General features: G+C 41.7%; 1 protein-coding gene across 2 annotated transcripts in view; it reads right to left on the bottom strand.

Moving 5' to 3' along the window:
- The window catches only part of RBM41 (RNA binding motif protein 41), a 507,485-nt gene that overhangs the window by 73,608 nt on the left and 418,251 nt on the right, over positions 1 to 15,626 (bottom strand). The window lies entirely within an intron of this gene.

Genomic DNA, 15,626 nt, shown 5'->3' with positions numbered 1-15,626 from the left:
CGCTCGCTGATTGATCAGCCCAACCAGCGTGCCTGTTGTAAATCAAGTACATACCAATAGAAAAAAAGTCTTATTGCCCGGACATTCTTCTATTAATATATGCCAAGGCATTCCAATTTTCCCGACCGAAGGAGTCAAGCGGTACATACGAAGGGCAGAGAAAATACAAGGAAATTTAGATACGTTATGCAAAACAATACACCATACCCAGTCATTTGGTTATTGCTATAGTACCAACGTAAAGACTGTGACTACACTGTTATCACTGAAAAGAGGACTTTCTACTTATATTGCTGTTCGCACCCCCGAATCCCCAAATTACTTAGCCACCCTGCAGAAAAGTATGTCTCTCATAAATAACTTGTGTCAAAATCATGGTCTGAAATTAAATGCCAAAAATGCATTATTGTATCAGGAAGTCATCTATCCCAGGGAACTACCACATTGACAACACGGCCCTAAGAGTCGACCTAGATGTTTGGGATTTTGGAACTTATGTGGACAATGACTTAACTTTTGGCCAACATGTGTCTACTGTTTTAAGAAAACCCTTCTATACTGCACAGCTTATAAACAAAGGGTTTGTGTCTCGATCTAGGGATGTCATTGTTCCCCTTTACAAAGCCCTTATTGGGACAATTATTGAATATAATGCCCCTTTTGGCACATATCTGTTCAGACACACACAACTGGAACAACACAGAGATACCTTACTAAAAGAATAAAAGGCCAAAATGTCCTACAGGGACCAACTTAAAGCCCTATCACTGTACTCAGTATCCTAAAGACTGCTAAGAAGTGACCTCTGTATGGCATACAAGGCATCCTCTGACCCATTACCGATGGATTTACTGCACATCAGCAAGCTAAATGGTATCAGAAATACTTAGACTAAGGATCTACACCTTTTCTGCAGCATCAGTAGAATGACTTGGAGGGACAGGTATATTTCACAGAGGGCTGCTGCTAGGGAACAGACTCCCCATCCATAAAAAACAAAGTTCATCCCTTCCACTTTCAAGCGTAACTTAGAACTATAGATGGGAAAAAAATGTTACCCCGCAACTGCCCCATACCACTAATTGATAGATGTAGCTCCTACATGCTTTATACCATGCATGGTTCCCCTCCAATCATAAATGATGCGATCCCAGTTATCAACCACAGGATGGATAACGCCAGACTATAACCAATTGGGATAAGTTACCTCGAGCACAAAAAAGATAATTAGCTATGCTTAAAATGTCTCTCAAGGGCAGACAGCCTAGTACTTACATATGAACCTTAAAATCAGGCAAAAACATATCAAAATAATTAAATATACAAGCCAGTAAATCAAATCACACAAGGAAAAAATAAACAAAATATTTTTCATGGATAGGTGGTGATAGAAAGTACAGTTATACACACTTACCATAAATGTAGATGTTCGAGTGTATTCACTGTTGTAGTCATCACACTTGGGTTATCCTGCCAGGGGTAGCCCTCAGTCGGCCCGAACACCACAGGCTTAGTATTTCTGCATCGGTTGCTGTCACTTCAGGACTGATGTCAGGTTGTCAGGGGTATAAAAACAGACAGCCGACGCCATTACATCAGTTTTTCCTGCCACAAATGTCAGCAGCCCCACAAACAGGGAGCTAAGCTATGGTGGAAAAACACCACCAGTAAAAAGTAAATACCAACAGACCTGTAAGGAGTGAGTAAGAGAAATAGAGAAAGAGAGAGAGAGAGAGAGAGACAGACAAGGGGACTGGAGAGAGGGAAACCAGGACTGCAACAGTTAATACACTCGAACATCTACATTTATGGTAAGTGTACACAACTGTACTATGTTCTTCGTGTTTCACTGTTGCAGTTATCACACTTGGGTTGATTCCCACAGCTGAAGAATGGGAGGAGGCAGTCAAGAACAGTTGGGGCTTGTTAGTAAGCACTGCTGTTGCAAAGCCCGCCTTGGATTTGGAAAATATAGACAGGTGGTAATGCTTACTGAAGGTATGAACAGAACTCCAAGTAGCAGCTTCCAGAATGTCCCTGGTAGGGACTCATCTGAGAAAGGCTGTAGAGGTTGAAGTTGCCCTAGTGGAATGCGTTCTGACCCCCCTGAGAGGGTGGTTTCCCATGGTGTTTGTAACAGAAATGGATACAGTGTGCTATCCATTTGTAGATGGTTTGTTTTGATATGGCCTTGCCCTCTGCCCCTGGTGCAAAGCTAACTAGTAACTGGTCAGATTTCCTGAAGGGCTTAGTTCTATCAAGTTAGAATCTGAAACCAAAACGAACACAAAAAACTTCTCTCCCTGGACAGCGAGATGGAAGCAACGCCAATAAGGAGATGATAACAGCTAATTACAAGACGAACCTTCACTGCTAGGCAAAACTGCAACAAATTTCTGGAACACCACCACAACGTACCACACTGAAAAGTCCTTTATTTACCTAGGTTTCGTTCGTTCCTACGAACTTCATCAGAATACAAACAACAGTTTTTCCACCACATTTTTATACTGTTTTAAATGTTGTAAATTACTTAATTGATGTCAATTCCCTTTTTTCCATTCTATTAATTATTTCATTCCTTAAAGGGATACCAACTTTAACTTATAAAATAGTAGTTTATATTAAAATCTGCTACAAAAACATCAATTAATTGTATAACTTATTTACATTTAAAAACTTAAACATATCCTAAAACGTTGCAATTATATGTTACTTTACATAAACATATATATTAATGTATATGCAACAATATAATTACAGTTAAAACTTATAACTACCTAAATGTTACTAACAAGTCATGGTGATACTTCTATATATAAATTAAAACTAATAGAACTAAACAACCATATCTAATAACTTTAGAAATATTATGTCAAGTATAATCCTAAATAGATGTATAATAATAATAATATGTTTATTTAATACCTCAATTATGAAATATATGTACATAATTATAATATAAATTACACATAATACAATTAATATAATGTTATACAAATTTATTGCCATATACCCATATAAAACATATTTATACCAATTATGTATGTGTATATCAATAGATAGTGACCATAATAAACCCACATGTATATATTATGTGCCATTTATTTTGTTTATCCTTAATAATGGCATATGGTTAAATATTCATTCAACCCTGGTGGATTGTATGAATTCAATTGAAGTTGCCATCTTAACTCTTCCATATCTAAATGATATTTAATAATTTTCCCTTGCTGATCATATTTTATTTGATTAATAACACAAAACATAAATTTATGATGTACATTATCAATAACATGCCTGGCTAAAGCATTTGTAGTTTTACGATGTTGTATATCTAAAAGATGTTCTTTTATTCGTTCTCTAAAATGCCTATTAGTTTTTCCTACATAAAAAGCTTTACATTGTTGACATAAGGCCAAATATACAACATTCGATGTATAACAATTGTAATGCCCATTTATATTGATTCTGCAACCATTTACCATCACCTCCATACCTGTACATTTTATATGGCTACATACGGTACATTTTCCACATTTAAAATTTCCTTTAATCCTATTATTACATTTATCCATCCTTCCTTTATGTTCAAATAAATTTTTAAATGATGAACTTTTTCTATAAACAAATTTTATTGATCCCTGAAAAAATTGTTTCCAAGTTCTTTCATTTGCCAGCATATTCCAGTTCTTTCTCACTATTGATTCTATGTTCTTATACGAATCATTATAAGTAGTTATATATAAAGGAACATTATTATATTTGTTTTCAATCCTGGATGTACTTGTAATATTCATTTGATTTAAAATTCCAGATTTTAGTATTGCCATATATATACCATTTTTCCTCTTTTCTTTCACTTCATTATATATATTCTCACAAAACTGTTTAGGATAACCCCTATTTATAAAGAGTTTTATTATGTATTGTAATTCATCTAGAAAATCCTGCTCATCACTTACCATTCTGGCAGCCCTGACCATCTGCCCTTTTACAATGGCTTTTTTCTGATGGTCAGGGTGCCAGCTACTAAAATGTAAATACGCATTTGAAAATGTAGATTTCCTATGAATTTTTGTTTTCAAACTCTTTGTTTCTCTATTGTATATAATATTCACATCTAAATACGTAATGTCATCATTACTAATCTGATGAGTGAATTTTAAAAATCTAACAGTTGTGTTGATGTATTCCAAAAAAGATTCTAACGTTTTTCTATCATAATTCCAAATAATAAAAATGTCATCAATATATCTGGTGTACATCCTAATATATTGATAGTACTCAGATTGAAACAGATAATTATTTTCCTAATAACTCATGATTAGGTTGGCATTCATGGGGGCACATGGTGCCCCCATTGCTATTCCACTTGTTTGCTGGTAATAACACCCTTCAAAAAACAAAAAATTATTATTTAGAACAATTTCCATCAGATTGATCAATGTATTAATTTTTTCCTGTTCATATAAATGTGTCTCAAACAATTGTTCTTCGAGCCATATTAAACCAATGTCATTAGGAATACTTGCAAAGAGGTTGCAGACATCAATTGTTACAAAACTGTATTCACTTTCCATTTTAATTTCTTTAAGTCTACTTAAAAAATCCCATGAATCCTTAGTGATATAAGTGAATCGTGTCATACTCTCCTTGAAAAAATAATCTAAATAATGACTTATATAACATGTTTTACTTCTTTTCCCATCTACGATGGGTCGAAACTGAAGATTATTAAGGCCCTTGTGTATCTTTGGAATACCAAAGATACCACTTATTACTGGATATTCATTGTGTAAATATTCATGTTCTTTCTCAGATATTTCACCTTGATATAACATATCATCCAATAATATATCTATTCTCTTGAAGGCTATATTAACTTGATTTTTACTCACTTCCACATAGGTATTACCCAATAGCATATTAGTCATATATGTACTATAATCATTGCTATCAATGATGACCATACCATTGCCTTTATCTGGCCTCATAATCCTTATATATATATATTATTACTTATTTCTTTAAAAAGAAGTTGTTCCTTATTTGTCATATTTGAATGTATTTTATTTTTAGGTTCATAGGTTCATACTAGGCTATCTGCCTCCATAATGGGTCTGAAGGAGTACCACTTATCTCCTCTCATCTTTGCAAGACCTTCCTAAAGGGTATGTTTTATAAAACATTCTTACATCATATTCACTTATTTTTTCAAACATAGCTATATCTTCATTCATGGGCGGATTAAATAGACTAGGTTTAGTGAAATTGTTACGTTGTTCATTTTGGCCTTCCATTTTGTTCTGAAAAAATACTTTTACATTTTTAAATTAATTTTAATTTAAATTTAATTTTCGTGTAAATAATTTTAAGTCTAGTATTGATTCCACTAGACTACCTTTTTTACAAGGGACAAAATTAAACCCTTTTGAAAACAAATTTACATGTTTTCCACTAATAATTAAAGTGAAATAATTAAACACTTTAAAATCTTGATTCTCATTGGTCACTATAATAGGATTACTTAAAAAAATCATGTTCAGTAATATTAATAACATTATCACCATCAGCTGTAATATTTTCCACCATGACATGTGTATCCAAATCCTTATTTAATTGAATGTAATTGTCTGGGTTGCAATCTATAAAAAAATTGACTTCATTGTGTTGTTCCATATTATGCCATCCGTACTCACATGTTTGCTCAGTCATATTTTGTTCTATAACCCCATCTTTATTACTTTCATCATTAATCACCATACCATCATATTCATATATACTCAGATTCACAAGCTCATCATCTGCAACATTCCCAAAAACTTCTTGATTCTTTTCTACAGATTGTGAGCATAATTCGCATACATTCATGGCAACATTATAAATAGGGCTTAATGCATAATTAGTAACATTGTTGGCGGGATGTGTTATAGTACATGATGTATGATTGAACATACTCTCAGTATTGGAATAACTATACAATGTATTGAGGCTCAGCGTACTCACATTTGCTGCTATATTATTCACATGGTAAAAGTCTGTGACATTATTTTGTTCACAATGGTTACTGCTGCACGATGTCCTGAGTGCTGGCCCCTGGTGTACTTTTACTTCCGCCTCCAACCTTGTGTGTAATTCCCCAAAAAAGTCTGTTTAGGTTTTGCTCCTTTCTGGTAATATTCTTGCTGGTTAGAATATTCAATTTGATTTTTAAGTCGATCAGATCTTCTGACGCCTTCGGCAGTTGTATTTTCATGGTCGTTATGAACTTCGGTCTCATCATCACCTTCGTAAGGCAGATTGACGTCATCCGTAACTTCCGCTGTATTCGCTGGTGTTTTGTTGCCATGGTGCTTATCGCTCTTAATTAAGGATTTGGGATATGCTTGTTTTTGAGCATATCTGTTGGTGTCTCGTTGTATTTTCAGATTTTTCTTTTGAAAAAGGATGTCACAACTGTGTGTGACATCGATAATGATGTGCGAGTAATGATCGTAATACTGGTCAAATAAAAGATCTTTAGAAATGTCTCTGTTAAGAACTTCTAATTGGTTGAGCAAGTCTTCAATCTTTAGTTTATTGTATTTGACCATTATCTCCATAAGCTGAATACCACAACTATCAAAAAAAGCGTGAAGTTCATTTAACATGTTTTCCTGCTGTTCACAGCCATTTGGATATCTCCAAAGGCGCAGCCCTTTCGGGACAATGCCCAACTCTATATTACGGGCCAAATAGCTGTTCTCTAACTGAGTTCTTTTTAGCCTAAACAATTTAGTTTCAAACAATTTTAACATTTCGTGCATTGATTTGGAATTAGACGTTACATCCACTTCTGTACGTGGTGGAGAATGTACACCCTGAAAACTATACTTGTTAGTTTTCAAAAAGTCAATGTCTTTGATTTCATACATATGACAACGTTTGTCAGAATTACCTTGCGTTGTTCTCATAGGTGGTGTAGGTTGTGTTAGGGGTAAGCCCAAGCTATCCCCTGAGTTGTTTACTCCCACCGCTTCTTTTGTGAGTATTTGTTGAATGAGAACCGAATGTTCTCTTAAGGTTTCTTGTATCTGCTGCAACAGACTCCCGACATCCGCCGAACCACTCTCGCTAGCCATAGAAAACCAGTAACCAAAACGAACACAAAAAACTTCTCTCCCTGGACAGCGAGATGGAAGCAACGCCAATAAGGAGATGATAACAGCTAATTACAAGACGAACCTTCACTGCTAGGCAAAACTGCAACAAATTTCTGGAACACCACCACAACGTACCACACTGAAAAGTCCTTTATTTACCTAGGTTTCGTTCGTTCCTACGAACTTCATCAGAATACAAACAGTTTTTCCACCACATTTTTATACTGTTTTAAATGTTGTAAATTACTTAATAATAATAACTTAGAATCTGAGCTGTCTGTGCACATCTAAAGAGTGCCGAAACCTTTCCCCCTTATTTTGAGGATTACGGAAAAAGGTGGGCAAATGGACAGATTGAGCCACATTGGACACCACTTTAGGCATAAAAGTAGGTTAGTCCTGAGGGAGGCATGAAAAATAATAAAGGGTTCCAAAGCCATAAGTGTGGAAGCAAAAAAAGAAGTTATGTCTTACCATAATGTTCCATCCGAGTTGTTGATCTTCTTCCAGTCATCACTGATGGGTTAGGTTCCGAGCCCTCGGAATCAGGTTGGCCTTATACCAAGCTTGCGTGCACCAAAAAACTCTCAAGCTAAGCTGCTACCCACAATGTCCTTTGCTCAGTTACCTCAGATCGAGTTTGCATGCAACATATAGAGAAAGAATAAGTCAGAGGCCATCTCTGCGCAGAACCCCTAATAAACTACAAAGACCGAGAAGATCCGCCAGGAACCTTAGGAGGGGGTCGGTGGGAGGGTGTGATGACTGGAAGAAGATAAACAACTCAGATGGAACGTTATGGTAAGACATAACTTCTTTATCTGAAGTTGTTAATCTTCTTCCTATTCATCACTGATGGGACTGGGTCCCCAGCTACTTGGAGGACCTGGGTGGTCCTTATGGAAGAACATTCCTGAGAACTTTTAGTTATGTACTCACCATAACTTCAGATGTTTGGGATCCATCTCGCCTACATTCTGAATGATGGGTTCGGAGCCGATCCCTCGGCTCCGACTCGGCACGCTTATGCCAAAGAGCGAAGTCTCTTATTGGCTGAGCTTACTATATCCCAGGATGCACCACCACCAGTCCCCCAGATCTAGTTTGTCCGCATACATGCACACATGCATACCCTGCTTATATAACATCGTCAGATGAAACAAGATAAAAACAGTAGAGCTCAAAACCGTTCAATCTCTTCTGATCTGCAAGGCAGGGGGAAGGAGGGTGGGTATCAGGAATGTAGGCGAGATGGATCCCAAACATCTGAAGTTATGGTGAGTACATAACTAAAAGATGTTATGTGATCCTATCTCGCCTACATTCTGAATGATGGGACAGCGTCCCTAGCACCTGAATCCTGGGTGGCTCACTGGAAAACACTCCTGAGTACCGTGGAACCAAATGAAGCTCGTCCTTTAGATGCCACATCCAATTTGTAGTGGGAAATGAACGTGCGGGTTGGACCAAGTAGCCGCAGCACAAATTTCCGAAATAGCGAGCTTGGAATGAAAAGCTATAGAAGTAGCCATAGCTCTGGTAGAATGAGCTTTGATAGATGATGCAAGCTGCTTATGCGAAGAAGAATAGGCCTGAGTTATGCAATCTCTGATCCATTTTGAGATTGTAGCTTTTGTGATGGTTTGGCCCAATTTATTATCTGAGAAGGACACAAACAACTGGTCTGACTTACGAAGTTGCTGAGTCCTGTCTAAATAGAAGCGTAATTGCCTGTGAACATCCAATTTATGGAGAGTGTATTCTGCTTCATTAGAGAATTTTGGAAAGAAAACTGGTAGTTCTAGAGATTGTTGAAGACTCAACTAGAGCAGACCTTTGGGACAAAGGATGGATTAGGCCTAAGTGATACTCTATCTTTGTGGAAAATCAAATACGGTGGTTTAATAGACAGGGCTTGAAGCTCTGAGACCCTTCTTGCAGTAATAGCCACTAAAATGCCGTTTTCCATGACAGATATTTTAACTCGCACGTAGCAGCCGGTTCAAAGGGGAGATGTTAATGCATAGCACCAAATCAAGATCCCACGGAGGTGCAGGATGAAAAACTGGTGGTCTTAACAGGCTCGCACCTTTAATGAATGTTTTGCATAATCTGCTGCTCATCAAAGGAGGATCCGTGGATTCATGGAATTTAGAGATAGCAGCTAGTTGAACTTTAATAGTTGAGACAGAAGATCCCTGATTAAATAGGGATGTTAAGAATTTCAAAACCTCTGGGACAGGAGCAGTGATAGGGTCTAAGCCCTTGAGTTGAGCCCAGATAGCAAACCTCTTCCACTTACTGAGGTACAATTTGTTAGTGGTAGGTTTGTGGGCCAAGATAAAATGTGAACAACTTCCGGTCTAGTGTGTGACTTCTAACTAAGGTTGGAAGTGGAGAGCCAAGCTGTCAATTTCAGAGATTGAAGGACTGATGCCAATGTCCCGACTGATGGATTAGCAAATCGGGATCATGTCTAAGGTCCACGGATCGTCCACTGCATGCTTTTTCAGGTAAGGAAACCATATCTGGCGAGGCCAGTATGGGGCAATCAGAATCATTGAAGACCCTAGCTGAGAAGCTTTTGAATAACTTTGGGAAGGAGTGGAATTGGGGAAAAGCATAAAAGCAACCCTGTTCGCCAAGGTTGTGCTAGAGCATCCATGGCTGGTACTTCCTGATGTGGAATCAAGGAGAAGAACCTTTGGCACTTGGCGTTTTGTGGAGTCCCAACTAGGTCGCAGCACGGCGCCCCCATCTCTTGAAACCTGGGCTGCTACTGCGGTTTAGAGACCATTCGTGAGGAGAGAGAATTGTCCTGCTTAATTTGTCCGGCAATACATTTGACTTTCCGGGGATGTGGGTCGCTACCAAGAAGCGGTTGGTAGCTACAGCCCATTCCCACACTCTCATGGCCTCTCTGCAAAGGGGATACGATCTGGTCCCTCCTTGTTTGTTCAGATACCAAACCACCGACATGTTGTCTGTGTGGATGGCGATGATGCCCTGAGGAAGGAACTTGTGTAAGGCCTGTAGGGATAGAAGTACAGCCCTCATCTCCAACACGTTGATGTGGAGAAGAGCTTCGTCCGGAAGCCAGGATCCCTGAACTAGCCTGCCCAGACAATGCCCCCCCCACCCTATCTGGGAGGCATCTGTCGTCAGGGTAACCACTGGAGGGGGGAGAACAAAGGGTTTTCCCTGATCCAAGTTGGATGTCTGAAGCCACCAGCGAAGGTCCCTTTTGCATATTTCCGTAATCATGATGTGATGATTGAGGGGAAGATCTTGAAAGGACCATTGAGTTGATAAGAGCCACTGAAGAATCCTCATGTGTAACCTTGCTAGAGGAACTAAAAGTACCGTGGCAGACATTGAGCCTAGAACCTGTAGGACCATCCTGGCTGGGGCTTTGGATCTTGAGATCAGAGCTAGAACTTGGCCCTGTAAAGTTCGAATCCTTTGGCAGGAAGAAAGACGCATCAATCTTGAGTCTATCTCTGCTCCTATAAACTTTATGCGCTGAGAGGGCAGCAAGACAGACTTTGACCAATTGAATGTAATCCCTAGGGAAACACCCAGGAGATGGTGGCTTTGAGGTTGTCCATAAGTAGATGCCTGGTGGTGGCAGTCAGGAGCCAGTCGTCGAGATAGGGAAACACTTGGAATCCAAGACTCCTCAGGTGAGCCGTCACTACTGCCAAACACTTGGTGAACACCCTGGGGGCTGTGGTGAGACCAAAGGGCAGAGCACAAAATTGGTAATGACTGGTTCCCAGGCTGAAGCGCAGATACCTTCTGGACGCCTGATGTATCGGTATGTGATAATAGGCGTCCTTGAGGTCTATGGAGCACATCCAAACATCCTTCTCCAACAGGGAGAATGGATTGCAACGTGACCATTCGAATTTGGATTTCGTGACGGATAGGTTTAGTCTGCTGAGATCCAATATTGGTCTCAGGTCCCTGTCTTTTGGCACTAAAAAGAACCTGGAGTAATTTCCTGATCCGATTTGGTCTGTGGGGACGGTTGGATGACTCCTTTTCTAGCAGCTTTGAAGCTTCTGCGGCTGCTATTTCCTTGACTGGGTGGTGGGTCAGATTCTCTTGGGCGAAGGGGGTGAGGACTTGAATGGGATGGTGTAACCTCCGGCATTATCCGAGCACCCATCTGTCCTGAGTGATTGACTCCAGGCTTCTAGGTGCTTGGCAGCGACACCCGACTGGCTCCGGAGCAGCACAGCCGGGCAATCCCTCATGTCGTATGGGAGGCTGAAGAGCCACGAAAGGACTCATGGTCTCCAGAATTGCGGGCCCTCTGCCGCCTCTGGGACGGCGTCTCCCTGAAAAATTTCCCGCCCTCTGCCTCTGGACGGGAATCTTCCTGCTGTTGGGAGAAAAACTTGCGAGATTTTGAACCACATTTTCCCCTCCTTTGGCCTTGGGGTAAGGCCGAAGGGAGTGGAATAACAGGCCCCTACGGCAGATAACGTTTTCCCTCTTGCTCACAGCGGGTAAGGGTGTCTTTCACCTTGGGTCCAAACAATGAGGACCCATCAAAGGGAGCGTCGTGAAGGAAGACTTGAAGGCCTCCGCAAACTGACACAAGCGGAGCCAGGCTTGTCTCGTGAGAGCAACCGCCTGTGCCTGCCGCTCTACCCGCCCTTGGCCGCATAAGAAATGAGCCTCATGGGCGAGTTAGCAGTGGCGTAGGATAGCCAACTGAGAGCTAACGGACTGGGCTAGCTGCTCAGGTAGGTTACCGAGAGGAGTCTGACAACTCCTTGACCAGATCCTCTGAAGCCTGGTAAAATGTGCCAAATAATTCAGAGACCTTAAGGTAAAGGCAGCTGAAGTCAGGGTGCGCCCATTGCCTATCCATACTCCTAGACTCCTTATTAGGAGGATGGATGGGCGTTGAAGCCTCTGCCACGTCCTGTTGTGTAGCAGATGCCACCACTATGGCATCTACAGCCACGCCTTTAGTAAGGAACTCCTTCTCGGGGAGCAGATAAGAACTTGTTTGGGCGAGAAGGGACTGGTTCCACGGTATCCGGGTGTTCCCACGCCGACAAACTAAATCCAGAAGCTCGTCGAAGGCGGAGACACCCAGGAGGCGGAGGGCTGAGCCCCAAAGGCCTTGAGAAGCACTGATTCGTCCGCAGAGGGTTTGGACATCCAACCGCCTCGTTGTTTGAGGATCTCTAAGATGTCTGCAAGGAGACATCGTCCGAGGACGACTTAGGGACCCCTCCGCATCATCCATATCCGTGTCCGATGTAATAGACTCGGAGTCCACGTGCTTCCTCTTGCGATCTCTTCCTTGGGGTTCCTCTGGAGATGACTCCGAAGAACCCTCAGGAAGAGGGAACCCCACTGGGGGTAACCTCAGGCCTCGGGGCTCCGCTGGCTACGGACAGGGAACTGCCAAGACCCAGTCTCCACGGGGAAGGTGCTGGTAGAACCCGGGAGATGGCCGAAGGGGACTTGGCCAAGGCACTCCTCATGGCCTGAAAGCCGGACCCCAGAATCCTGGGAGAATCCGGTCTCCGGGGCCATGATGGCAGACGGAGTCCCGAGCCGAAGCACCGAGAGGGAGGCTGGAACGAAAGCAAAGGTCCCAACATCACCCTCGGGTCCAGCCGAAGAATCCACGTACCAAACCCGGACCCGAGGGCCGGGTTGGAGTAAGGTCGGGCCGACCCTGAGATCTCCACTGACTCCAAGAGCACCTGCTCCGGCGGAGCGAAGCAGTCGGAGGAGGAATGGCAATGGGGTTGGTCATGGTCGCCGGCTCCGAGGCCAACTGGGTCGGAACCGAAACAAACTTTGGAAGACTGGGGACTGGAAAAGTCTTGGAGCACCCTGTCTATATCAGAATCCGACATTCTCAAGACCGAGGAAACAGAACGGGTTCGAGAAGACCTCCCTCGGCCCCAAGGGACTGGGGACCGGCTCCAGGCGGCTTATGAGAATCGCCGAGGAAACACACACACCAGATTCCATCGGTGCCGAGGTGAACTTCGGCCGAGGAGGAAGTGTCTGGCGGGCGACCTTGTCGGCCCGAGAGCAGTGGAGCCGACGGTGACCCGCCTCTCGATGCCCCAGCCATCGCTCGGCCCGAGGAGTCGACATTGAGGCATCGAGGCAGACTGTTCACCTCGCTCCAAGTCTTTGAGCCAAGGAGAGGCCAAATAGCTGTTCTCTAACTGAGTTCTTTTTAGCCTAAACAATTTAGTTTCAAACAATTTTAACATTTCGCATTGATTTGGAATTGGACGTTACATCCACTTCTGTACGTGGTGGAGAATGTACACCCTGAAAACTATACTTGTTAGTTTTCAAAAAGTCAATGTCTTTGATTTCATACATATGACAACGTTTGTCAGAATTACCTTGCGTTGTTCTCATAGGTGGTGTAGGTTGTGTTAGGGGTAAGCCCAAGCTATCCCCTGAGTTGTTTACTCCCACCGCTTCTTTTGTGAGTATTTGTTGAATGAGAACCGAATGTTCTCTTAAGGTTTCTTGTATCTGCTGCAACAGACTCCCGACATCCATGAACCACTCTCGCTAGCCATAGAAAACCAGTAACCAAAACGAACACAAAAAACTTCTCTCCCTGGACAGCGAGATGGAAGCAACGCCAATAAGGAGATGATAACAGCTAATTACAAGACGAACCTTCACTGCTAGGCAAAACTGCAACAAATTTCTGGAACACCACCACAACGTACCACACTGAAAAGTCCTTTATTTACCTAGGTTTCGTTCGTTCCTACGAACTTCATCAGAATACAAACAGTTTTTCCACCACATTTTTATACTGTTTTAAATGTTGTAAATTACTTAATAATAATAACTTAGAATCTGAGCTGTCTGTGCACATCTAAAGAGTGCCGAATCCTTTCCCCCTTATTTTGAGGATTAGGGAAAAAGGTGGGCAAATGGACAGATTGAGCCACATTGGACACCACTTTAGGCATAAAAGTAGGTTAGTCCTGAGGGAGGCATGAAAAATAATAAAGGGTTCCAAAGCCATAAGTGTGGAAGCAAAAAAAGAAGTTATGTCTTACCATAATGTTCCATCCGAGTTGTTGATCTTCTTCCAGTCATCACTGATGGGTTAGGTTCCGAGCCCTCGGAATCAGGTTGGCCTTATACCAAGCTTGCGTGCACCAAAAAACTCTCAAGCTAAGCTGCTACCCACAATGTCCTTTGCTCAGTTACCTCAGATCGAGTTTGCATGCAACATATAGAGAAAGAATAAGTCAGAGGCCATCTCTGCGCAGAACCCCTAATAAACTACAAAGACCGAGAAGATCCGCCAGGAACCTTAGGAGGGGGTCGGTGGGAGGGTGTGATGACTGGAAGAAGATAAACAACTCAGATGGAACGTTATGGTAAGACATAACTTCTTTATCTGAAGTTGTTAATCTTCTTCCTATTCATCACTGATGGGACTGGGTCCCCAGCTACTTGGAGGACCTGGGTGGTCCTTATGGAAGAACATTCCTGAGAACCATTGAACCAAAGGTAGCTCTTCCCCTGGAGATCAGATCCAATTTGTAATGCTTGATAAAAGTGTGGGGCTTTGCCCAAATGGCAGTTGCATAAATGTCATCCATGGAAGTCCTACAATGGAAGGAAACAAATGCTGCAATAGCCCTAGTTGAATGAGCTTTAATTTGGCCAGGCTTAGATCCCTCTGTAAGTGAACATGTGAAGGCAATTTAATCCCCGAGCCATTTAGACAAAGTAACCTTTGATACTGCACCTCCCATTCTAGGGCCCGCAAAGGAAATGAAAAGCTGGTCTGACTTGTGGAATGATTTATTTCTGTCCAGATAAAAGCGCAATTGTCTATGAACATCCAGGGAATGTAGGCAGTATTCTCCCTTGTTAGAGTAATTTGGGAAAAACCCAGGGAGTTCGATGGACTGATTAATCGAAAAGTCAGAAACCACTTTGGAGAGAAAAGATGGGTTAATTCGAAGTGATACTCTGTACTTATGAAAGATCAGATAAGAGCTCTTTGATATATAATGCCTGCAATTCAGAAATTAGTCTAGCTGAAGTTATAACCACCAGGAATAAGGATTTCCATGATAAGAATTTTAGATCACAAGTGGCAGCCGGCTCAAACGGTGGCAGAGAGAGAGCCTGCAGAACCCAGGGCAAATTCCATGCCTCCACCAGCTGTCTGATGGGAGGCCTGCTGTGAAAAATACCCTTTAGGAAGGTCTTGCAAAATGAGAAGAGATAAGTGGTACTCCTTCAGACCCATTATGGAGGTTGGAAATAGCTGCTAGATGGACTCGAATGGTAGAAGCCAAAGCCCCTTTGTCGAACAAATCATCCAAATAATGAAGAATAGTGGCTATGGGAGCTGAGAACAGGACTAGCTCCTGATTACGTGATCAAATAGAGAATCTTTTCCATTTATCCCTGTAATGTTTCCTGGTGGATGGTTTATGAGAAGCC

The sequence above is a fragment of the Protopterus annectens genome, chromosome 15.part0 (genome assembly GCF_019279795.1).
Source record: "Protopterus annectens isolate FY-2018-M chromosome 15.part0, PAN1.0, whole genome shotgun sequence".
Classification (NCBI taxonomy): domain Eukaryota; kingdom Metazoa; phylum Chordata; order Ceratodontiformes; family Protopteridae; genus Protopterus; species Protopterus annectens.
This window is presented reverse-complemented; position numbering and strand designations above follow the sequence as displayed.